The sequence below is a fragment of the Mesoplodon bidens genome (assembly GCF_964165515.1).
Source record: "Mesoplodon bidens genome assembly, chromosome: 10".
Taxonomy (NCBI): Eukaryota; Metazoa; Chordata; class Mammalia; order Artiodactyla; family Ziphiidae; genus Mesoplodon; species Mesoplodon bidens.
Window position 1 is genome coordinate 18,005,760 of NC_138172.1, and position 10,624 is coordinate 18,016,383.

The 10,624-nt window shown below is 43.8% G+C and overlaps 1 pseudogene across 1 annotated transcript; it reads left to right on the forward strand.

Annotated features, from left to right (window-relative positions):
• Positions 1-7,947: 7,947 nt before the first annotated feature.
• On the forward strand, positions 7,948-9,838 carry LOC308624249 (S-phase kinase-associated protein 1-like; annotated as a pseudogene). Its single transcript has 2 exons — positions 7,948-8,087; positions 9,294-9,838. The product of its transcript is annotated as an S-phase kinase-associated protein 1-like (transcript).
• The last annotated feature ends 786 nt before the right edge of the window (positions 9,839-10,624 follow it).

The following is a 10,624-nucleotide window of genomic DNA, read 5'->3' on the forward strand; positions in this document are numbered from 1 at the left end:
AACAGGGCTGAGGCCACAGAGGAATCACAGCTGCTGCCAGAGACACTGCCCAAGACAGAGGAGTGGGGATGGGAGGAAATAGACCCTGGCTTACCCCTACCTCTGCTTCCAACCTCCCACCCACGCATCCCATTGGCCCAACCAAGCCAGGCGTTATAGGAGCCTGCAGGGGCCACCCCTCCTCCCCCAGATTGGATTCCAGGCAAACAGTCCCAGGACTGGCAAAGCAACTCTCACACATAAAGTGTGTTATGCCTACAACAGGCTTGGTTCACGTGATTCCCAACTCCTTGGGGACCTCCTGGCCTAATCCTGTTCCGTCTTTGCAAATGAGACAAAGCACTTTCAGCCGCCCACCTCCTACAGCCCAAGTCCCACTTGTCTCCCTGCAACAAAAACCTACACGAGCATTTTCTTGGTCTCTCCTCCAGATGTTCTATGGACTTACTAGTCTCAGAGGCTTCCAACACTCCTCATTTCAGTAAGTATTTTATCTCACATGGAAAGCCAAATGGAATACACTTGCTGTATTTATCCTTTCTACAGTAAAAATAAAATCTCTACGAAGCAAGTACCAGCAAGATAAGGATGAATCCACAGGCCTTTCTTGTCTCATCACAAGAAGGATATATTTTAGAGACGCTGTACTGGATGGAATTAGGATTCCCTCAACCAAATTTAATATAATTTTTTCTCCAGGGGAATTTCTGATGAGATTGTCCTGCAAAGGGACCATCTCCTAATGGGATTTGCTGATCAAGATTACATTGTGCTGTTAAGTAGCCATTTTAGAAGAAAATGCAACCAGAGGAGGGGGGTAAACGCAGCTGGTGAACACAACTTGCTGGCATAGTCTGGAGAGCTAGGTTGGTACTCTTTCTGCATCTGTCGGAAATGGGGTGACTGGTATATCTGAGCACCCTCCTAAAGCACCGAAATTAGAAAGAGATTCGATCTTAATGCAGACCATTGACTTTCTCTCTGTACCAGGGTCATGGGGCATTTCAACTGTGGTGAGACACCTGGCCAGTGGTGTCCCTGGGGACTGGGATGAGAATGTCAATGACCGAGGCAAACTCAGCCCTCCAGGGAGCATCACCACGCTCCTCTTTTCCTGGCAGTGGGGCAGTGGGCTCATGTGCTCAGACCAATGATGTTCTCCATCAAACAATGCTAACCCTGGCCCAGACTGACCTCCAGGAGCCTTCATTTAGGAAAAATGGTGGGAAAACGAAATCAAGAAATGGATTAGAAATAGCTCAAAACACACCTGAAGCCAAAGCAATCTTTTAAGCAGGAATGTACCAAGGGCCAGGGGGTGGGGTGGAAGGTGTGATCCTCCCCAAGTACAGGAAATAAGGAAGAGCACTGACTGTAGAGAATTTTAAAACAAACAATAATACTGCCTAGTCATCAGTCTCCATTTATTGTCACCACGAGCTAGCAATGCAGCAAACCAGGATTGGAACCTGCCACGTCAAAGAAAATTACTTAAACCTCTGAACCTAAGTGCCTCGCCTGTCAAAACATGATGCCATCATTGGCCTCAGAGAAGGCTGCAAGGATTCTTGCAAGGAATAAATGCAAGGAGTAAATATATTTTAAGCACTCATGCCAGCACCCGGCACACTGTAAATGGTCAATAACTGATGGATACATGCTACCGTTATTATTTGAACAAAGATTGTCACCAAAAGACCGGAAGAAGATAAATGGGCAGCATAGGATAAAGATTACTCATGTGACAAAGGATGTCAAATAAATGTCATTTAACTACAAGACAGCACGTGGTGGCTATTGGCATGGCAAATATCAAATTACAGCAGTCACAACAGAGAGAAAAATCTACCTCTCTAGTGTGTCATCTGGGTATTGATTAATAAGATCCCCACAGGAAGGTTTGTTTTTTCACCCAGACAAGGGCCAGCTGAGGAAAGAAATGAGGGGGGAGGAGGAAGGAAGAAGAGAGAAATTTCTTTCACTGGTCCCCCAAATTGTCGTTGTTGTTGTTTTTGCGGTATGCGGGCCTCTCACTGCCGTGGCCTCCCCCGCCGCGGAGCACAGGCTCCAGACGCGCAGGCTCAGCGGCCATGGCTCACGGGCCCAGCTGCTCCGCGGCACGTGGGATCCCCCCGGACCGGGGAACGAACCCATGTCCCCTGCATCGGCAGGCGGACTCTCAACCACTGCGCCACCAGGGAAGCCCTCACTGGTCCCCCAAATTGGATCCCATAACCTCCAAGAGGATTAGGAGAGAGAACCAGTAGAAAAGAGCCCATAACAGAATTTGTGCAAAGCCTCTGAAGTATCTCCAGCAATCCCACAGTGAGAGAACTGTGGTTGCCAAGGGGGAGGGGGTGGGGGAGGGATGGAGTGGGAGCTTGGGATTAGCAGATGTAAACTATTATATATAGAATGGATAAACAACAAGGTCCTACTGTATAGCACAGGGAACTATATTCAATACCCTGGGATAGAGACTTCCCTGGTGGTCCAGCAGTTAAGACTCCACACTCCCAATGCAGGGGTCCCAGGTTCGATCCCTGGTCAAGGAACTAGATCCCACATGCCGCAACTAAGGGCCCACATGCCGCAACTAAGGATCCCGCGTGCGGCAATGAAGATCCCACATGCCGCAACTAAGACCTGGCACAGCCAATTAAATAAGTAAATAAATATATTTTTTTAAATCCTGGGATAAACCATAATGGAAAAGAATATGAAAAAGAATATATATATATAACTGAATCACTTTGCTGTACAGCAGAAATTAATACAACATTGTAAATCAACTATACATCAATAAAATAAAATTAAAAAAGAAATAACCCCACAGTGTAGTCTCTCTCCTCTTAGGAGACGCTCCAAAAGACAAGACAAAACGTGACCATGTAGGTCATAGGTTTTTAATAAATTTCTAAGAGCGAGTACTGTAAAATTTAAACTCCTTTTAACAAAATCTAGACTTAGAAGATGGAAAGTTAACTCTGCCAAAATATTAACTGAGTTACATCAGGGTAGTACAATAGGCGATTTTTATTTTCTCCTTTGTACTTTTTAAACCCTTGAAGAATTGAAACTATGTTATTTTTTGAATCAAAACTTAAACCTCAATTTTTTGTACTAATAAGTGATATATAAGAATTACCTAGGACCCCAGTGGTCCTCTTAGGTTAGATATGGTGGACCCTTTTTTTTTTTTTCCAAAGAGGAAAATGGTTTTTGTTTTTTTTTTTCAAAGAGGAAAATGGGTCAGTTTCTTAAGATCCTAAATTGAAGTAGATGAAGAAAATGTTTTGGTTTTGTGACTAGTTCATTTGAAAATAAATGACATATTATGGAACACTGAGGGTTTAAAAATGGAGGTGGGGATGCAAAGGAGCAAAATACAGGACAAAGAAAATGCTTTATACTATCAGAAATAAAAGCTAAACCCCAATTAAAGTAATAAATCTTTAATCAAATAACACTGTAGACATAGGTCCAACCAAAATCTTGTTATAAGAAGCTTATAAATTAAGTTTTTGGAGCTGGGGGCACAATCTTTCTTCAGACCTGGGCTGCAGATTCCCTATCTTAATTCAAACCAGAGCTATGAAGAAAAGGTAGAGATACAGTTATGTACAATTTATAAGCTCTTCAAATAACTGCCATTTTCTAGAACGATCTCTGGGCTGCTATAATCCAAAGACCGTAAACGCATTGGATGGCCAAGAAGGTGGGGAAAATACCTTCTGTATATAAACAGGTTTTAAGATTTTTAACTTGAAAGTTGGGCCCATCTGATGAGGGACTGAGTAAAATTAAATACTTTTATGTGATGGGGGAAAAAAATAAAAGGAGTAACTTCAAGGGGAATGTTTAACCCACCAAGAGAAGAGAAACCAATGTGCTCAAAATATGGTCCATTCCTGTGATTCTTATCAATAAAGGATTCCTAGACTCCACCCAAACCTGCTGAGTCAATTCTTGGAGAAGAGCTCCCAAATCTTCATTTTACCTCGTTTTCCAAGCAGTTCTTAGACACACTCTAGTTTGAAAACCTCTGATTTGTAAATATTAAGAGTGCGATAATTCAACAGTTCATTCAAGATCTACTAAATAACTCTTCATTCACTTATTTGAAGTACTGACCCTACTATCTCTCTGAGATTATTTTCTGATTGGCCTTTTGCTAACCAGGCAAAGGCCACTCTGCATCAGCAGTAAGTGACAGTTTCTCAAACCAAGTGAATTTCTTAAAGCCACACACACAATAAGAACCCACGATACTCTTCCTAGTACACTGCAACTACTCGCCTGGGGTCATAGATTCCTCTCCGGGTGTCCTCCTAAATTCAAGGACCTTTTATGATGAGGAATTAAATGTCTCTGACATACAGGGAGAAATTAATTAGCACCTACCAAATGAACAACTATTTCATTCCCTGCATGAATTTATATTTTGCTTTTGTCACAGCCCAAAAACCACGGAGAAAATCTCTGTAAAAATTAGTTATACTCTATGGTTTCTGGTGGAGCTGCAGAGATTACCCCTTGGGCTGCTATTTGCAGTATTTACGTTTTCTTTTTTTTTTTTCTTCTTCTTCTTTGACTGAACTATCAAGTGAAAATCCAATTGTTCCTAATGGCACTCACTCTGTGTGTTTCCCATTCCCGTATATGAGAGAGGGTTTATTATCCATTTGTAGTAATTAAGACACTGATGTTATATAGACCCATAAAATTCATTAAGCCAGTAAAGAGCTTTTCATGAAAATCACTGTAGCTAAATATTTATTTAAAAATAAAAACTAAATTAAAATTAAGAACTCCCACGACCAAAAAAAAAAAACATGCTTTCAGAGAATTTGGAAAGCAGTGGTGGGCATCCCTAACAGTTTCAAAGTACATAACTATATTTTCTTACAGAGTAGAAACAGCCCTAACCAGCAATCAATCATGGCTAGCTATAAAGAAATGAAGTAATTAACCATAAGGAAATAATTCAGCAAGATGCTAACAGTTTAATAACATTTAAGTATTTGCACTTAAGCATTATTGTTTCTAAATGGCTTCATAATTGTTTTAGATTTGCAAAAGGTGCTAACACGTGAACAAAAGAAAGAGCAAGACAAGATGGATCTGGTAGGCCAAATGTGTTATTAAATACAAGAAAAAGGTCTGCATGTCCTGGGTGGAATATAGAACACAGGCTCTTTACAGAGCTGGTCTGTACAGGGCAAACTCAACAGCCCCCAGAAGCTTACACACTTCCCCAGCCAGGGGAAAAAAGGAGGAAATCCAACAAATATCTTTTGTGAAAAGAAAAATCTCATGTTGCCATCCTCCTGTCATTAAGTTCATTAAGAAAGCCAGAGCTGAGAAAGCAAAAAACGTTGATTGGAATGTGTAAGAACTTCCCGCTGTGTGGCTAGAGGATAAAGCTTTTATTAGAAAGTCCTTTCTTTATATTTGAGGCACTACAAAAAGAGCCAAGAAGAAAGCTGTGGTTGTCCATTAGCAAAGGCTTCTGCCCGCAGTGGAGGCTTTCTGTAGCTCCATCCTCAACCACGAGAAGGAACAGGGTCTGTTTCCATTTTCCATCGAATACCAGAAGAGCGGTTCTCTCCCAGGACTCCAAGGATAGCTTCTCAGGGTGGCATGAGCTCTCTATAAACATTCTATTTTCGTCTCCTACTTTCATTTCGACGAAATCTTTAAAAATATCTGAAGGATTGAGAACTGCCATAGGGTTCTCCTTGGCAATCATGTGTATATTGGTACCAATTAGCATAACTTCCATGGACACGAGTTAATGAGAGAAACAATAGTGGTAGACTTTAGATGAAAATTATATTGATGCCAAGTAAAAGCCAACAAGACCCCGCTGTGTGCCCTAGGAGGAGAGGTGTCCTGGGAGCTTGAGCAGAGAGGCGTCTGGAGAGAAGGGAGTTGGCTGGTTTACGGATGGACATCCACCAAATTCACACACAACCAGCACCCAGCAGTCAGGACCACCTCGGACTGTGTGAGCAGCAGTTTAATTTCAGCAAGACAACAGCATCCTTTACTTTCAATTAACATTGTTAATTTAAATGTCGTTGGTTATATAGTTTTATTCCTATGTGATTTCTAAATTTGTGTTGATTTTATACTTGTATAGCAGACGTGAGAGTTAACACCTAGGGTGTGGTTTCTCAGCCTGGGCACTACTGACATTCGGTGTGGATAAGTCTCTGTTGTGGGCGGTCCTGTGCATTGTAGGATGTTTAGCAGCATCCCTGGCCTCTACTCACTAGATGCCAGTAGCATCCTCCCTTAATTGCAGCCAAAAATCTGTCCAGACATTCCTGAAGGACAAAATGGTCCCTAGTTGAGAAACCAGCTGACCTAGTGTCCGAGTCAGGGTCCAAGCAGGAAAGAGAGGACGCACTCAGATTGGGTAATGCAAGGGGAGTTTAATACGGAAACTGTTAATAAAAGTGTGGGGTGGGCTTCTCTGGTGGCGCAGTGGTTGAGTGTCCACCTGCCGATTCAGGGGACACAGGTTCGTGCCCCGGTCCGGGAGGATCCCACATGCTGTGGAGCGGCTGGGCCCGTGAGCCATGGCCGCTGAGCCTGCGCATCCGGAGCCTGTGCTCCGCAACAGGAGAGGCCGCAACAGTGAGAGGCCCGCGTACCGCAAAACAAAAAAAAAGTGTGGGGAGGGAGTAGGGAAAGACATTTACCAACGGACTAAAGGGGACTAAAATAAGACAGCAGCAGATTGTAGGAGTGAGAGGGGAGGGGCTGGAGTTGAGGGGAAAGAGAGGCTCAGCTAGGCCCCAGCTGTTCCAGCCATCCCAGCCCAGGCGCCAGCCAGGAGGAGAGAATCCATGTTGACATCCAGCCCAGATAAGGCTCCAGGTGCCTCCAGCCCCAGCTGTCATCAGGCTGCAACGACGCAAAAGGCTCCAAGTGAGAATTGCCCACCTGAGTCAGTCCAACCACAGACCCATGAGAAATATTGATAGTAATATGCTGCTTTCTAACCCAGGAAATTTTAGTGTGGGTTATGCAGCAATAGGTAACCAGACTACAAATAATCGAAATGTTAATCAACAGTTCCTAGGGTATATATTGAAGTTAATAAACACACACACACACCACACACCACCATCCACAATGAAATATTTTAGGAAAATTGCAGACAATATAACCACCCTGCAATATTCTCCATTTCTGAGTTTGAACCCATTTGGCTCCTTAAGTCTGCTACACTTTCAGGATCTGGAAATGTGTGATGCTGATTAGTTAGGACCCCAAACCATCCACAGGGCCACATGTCTTCTCCCACGGGGCACTGGAGTGTCTGCCAGGTGTACAGGTGCGTTCAAAGTGTTGAAAGTGCCCATGGGGAATTGATGGGAGAATGTCTCTTTATCTCCTTTATGTTCAACTCTGTTAAAAGGATACCCTAGAGTTTGTAGAGAAATGGTTCCTTTTTTACTTGTTGCTCTACTTTCCGAGAATCCAGAGAGAATCCAGTGAGGGCTGGATGCAGAGAGAAATCCAAACGGCAGACTTCACACCGTTATCTGACAGCGGAGCTTCCTCTAACAGGGTCGGGCTCTCCAGAGCTGGCTCTTTGTTTCATCAGGACGAATTATCCCCCAGGAAGGGCGTCAGTCCTCATGCAGACTGGCTTCCCAGGGTGTCCACTCCATCAGCATAGACATAGCCAGAGTTCGTGAATTCCTTAGACTCATCTAGAAGCCCCGCTCCGGATAAATGAAATGGTGAAGAATCCTGACACTCTAACAGATGAATCTTTGTAACAGAATGACCCAGGAGCCTGAATTTGGTTTTTTAACAAGAAGCTGACAGCTGCTTCTCTGCAGAGCAAGGTTAGCAGCACAAATGGCTCCAGGAGGGGCTGATATTCAAAATATTGAATATTTAACAACTGGCACTACCTGGGCACCCATGGGTTCAGAACAGTCCCTGTCAGCATCTATCAGCCCTGCCCACATGGCCCAGCAGGTGAAGGGAAGGAGTGGGCACAGGGGGCTTTGGAAGAGGAAAGCTCCTGCTTGCCGTGTCGGGGAACCCGCTGTCAGCTCCAGGTAACGACAGATGTGGGAATATAAGCCACATCTGTTTTCAGATTCACAGATTTTCCCCAGAGAGGCTACAATCGATTGCTTTATGAAATTTCAATATTGACAACTTGTTTGAAATTTTACACACAAAAAAAACCTCTTTACAGGCCAAACCAAAACAAAGAAATGAATGTGTATGACCTCTCTGTGTCAGTTCTTTGCTGCTGCTCCAAAGGGAGAGCCAGACAGTACCTTGGAGCACACTGTCATTATTTTCTATGTAGGGTAACGTAAGTAGCCTCTTCATATGCGGGCAAACTCCTAGGCTTTCACACTTTGAGGGGATGAAACTATTGGTCCCTTTTATTTTTTAAATAATTAAAAAATAAATTTTATTCCAAGCAGAGTTGTACAACAAAGGAAGTAATACATGATAAGATGCACGACATAATAAATAGAAAAATTGTGAATTACATTTAAATTTCACAGTAATAAAACAAAGATATCGATATAGGGCTTCCCTGGTGGCACAGTGGTTGAGAGTCCGCCTGCGGATGCAGGGGACACAGGTTCGTGCTCTGGTCCGGGAAGATCCCGCGTGCCGCAGAGCGGCTGGGCCCGTGAGCCACGGCCACTGAGCCTGCGTGTCCAGAGCCTGTGCTCCGCAACGGGAGAAGCCAGAACAGTGAGAGGCCCGTGTACCGAAAAAAAAAAAAAAAAAAAAGATATTGATATAACCGAAAGGTATAATTTAACTGAATTGCCAGGCTAGGGAGACTGGAAGTGTGTACAGGAGCGTGTGTATGTATGTGGAAGGAGAGAGGAAGGAGAGAGTTAAAAAGTTAAATCCGGGGCTTCCCTGGTGGCGCAGTGGTTAAGAGTCTGCCTGCTAATTCAGGGGACGCAGGTTCGAGCCCTGGTCTGGGAGGATCCCACATGCCACGGAGCAACTGGGCCCGCGAGCCACAACTGCTGAGCCTGCGCGTCTGGAGCCTGTGCTCCGCAACAAGAGAGGCCCGTACACCACGATGAAGAGTGGCCCCCGCTTGCCGCAACTAGAGAAAGCCCTCGCACAGAAACGAAGACCCAACACAGCAAAAATAAATAAGTTAATTAATAAACTCCTACCCCCAACATCTTAAAAAAAAAAAAAAGTTAAATCCGAGGCAGACGTCGTGCCGCTCCGCAGGGATGGCCTTGTTCTTCGCTTTTCTGTTTTTCTTTTCGCAGACGCCGCCCTGCTCTCATCAGCCTCTGGCCTGCCATCTCCTTGAGCCCTAACACCGTGCCTTCAATTGAGTTGCAGAGTTCTGATGGAGAGATATTTGAAGTTGATGTTGAAATTGCGAAACTCTGTGACTCTTAAGACCATGTTGAAATATTTGGGAGTGGGTGACGAAGGAGATGATGATCCAGTGCCCTTGCTAAATGTTAATGCAGCAATATTAAAAGAGGTCATTCCGTGGTGCACCCACCACAGGGATGATCCTCCCCCTCCTGAGGGTGGTGAGGACAAAGAAAAGCCAACAGATGATTTCCCTGTTTGGGATCAAGAATTCCTGAAAGTTGACCAAGGAACACTTTTTGAGCTTATACTGGCAGCAAACTACTTAGACATCAAAGGTTTGCTTGATGTTACCTGCAAGACTGTTGCCAGTATGATCAAGGGGAAAACTCCTGAGGAGATTCGAAAGACATTCAATATCAAAAATGATTTTATTGAAGAAGAGGAAGCCCAGGTATGCAAAGAGAAGCAGTGGTGTGAGAAGAAGTGAAACTTTGTGGCTGATGCTGTAACACTGTAAGGACTGTTCCAAATACTACTTGCACTGCTTTGTTTATCATTGTTAATATTAGAAAAACAGTCCACAAATGCAGCAGCCCATCAGTTGTATTAGCAGAACGTTGTCCTCATTGCATGTGTAGTTTCGGTACAGATTCCAAACTTATGGCTCAGTTTCTTCTAGTATGATCAAAAGTTCTTTTTTCTTTGCTCTGAATAAAATTGAACTGTGGGTTCTCTATAGAAAGTGGCATTTTGGGCTTTCCCTCTCTTTGTAAAGCAATTTCTGCCTTGTTTATTGTCCAGTTAACTTTACTTTAGTGACTTTTAAAAGCTGGCATTGTAAATAAAACACCTTGCAAAAAAAAAAAGTTAAATCCTCATCCTCTTTTTTTTTTTAAATTGGTCCTTTAAGTTAGCAAAGCTGTCCCCTCCCCCTTGCTGTGAAGACCTCTAGAATAAGAAAAGTCAAATTAGCATCAAGTTCCAGGACCTTCCTGGGTAAAAATATTAAGGACGTCCCCAAAATCGAACATTTTAGAAAACCATCGGGGGTACTGAGATGAGATGCCAAATAAGTCCTCCAAAGAGAGCTTCAAAAAGGTGGGAGAAGTCTGGGCTGCATTCCACACTCTACCAAGAGCTGGCTACCCTCCCATGGTGTTTGTGCTTTGGGGATGGGTAACTGATCATGTGATGGGAACTCTAGAAATAGGAACATGGCAGCCTGGGCAGGGCCTGGACCAGCAAGGACATTATACACTCGTGGACAAGCTGT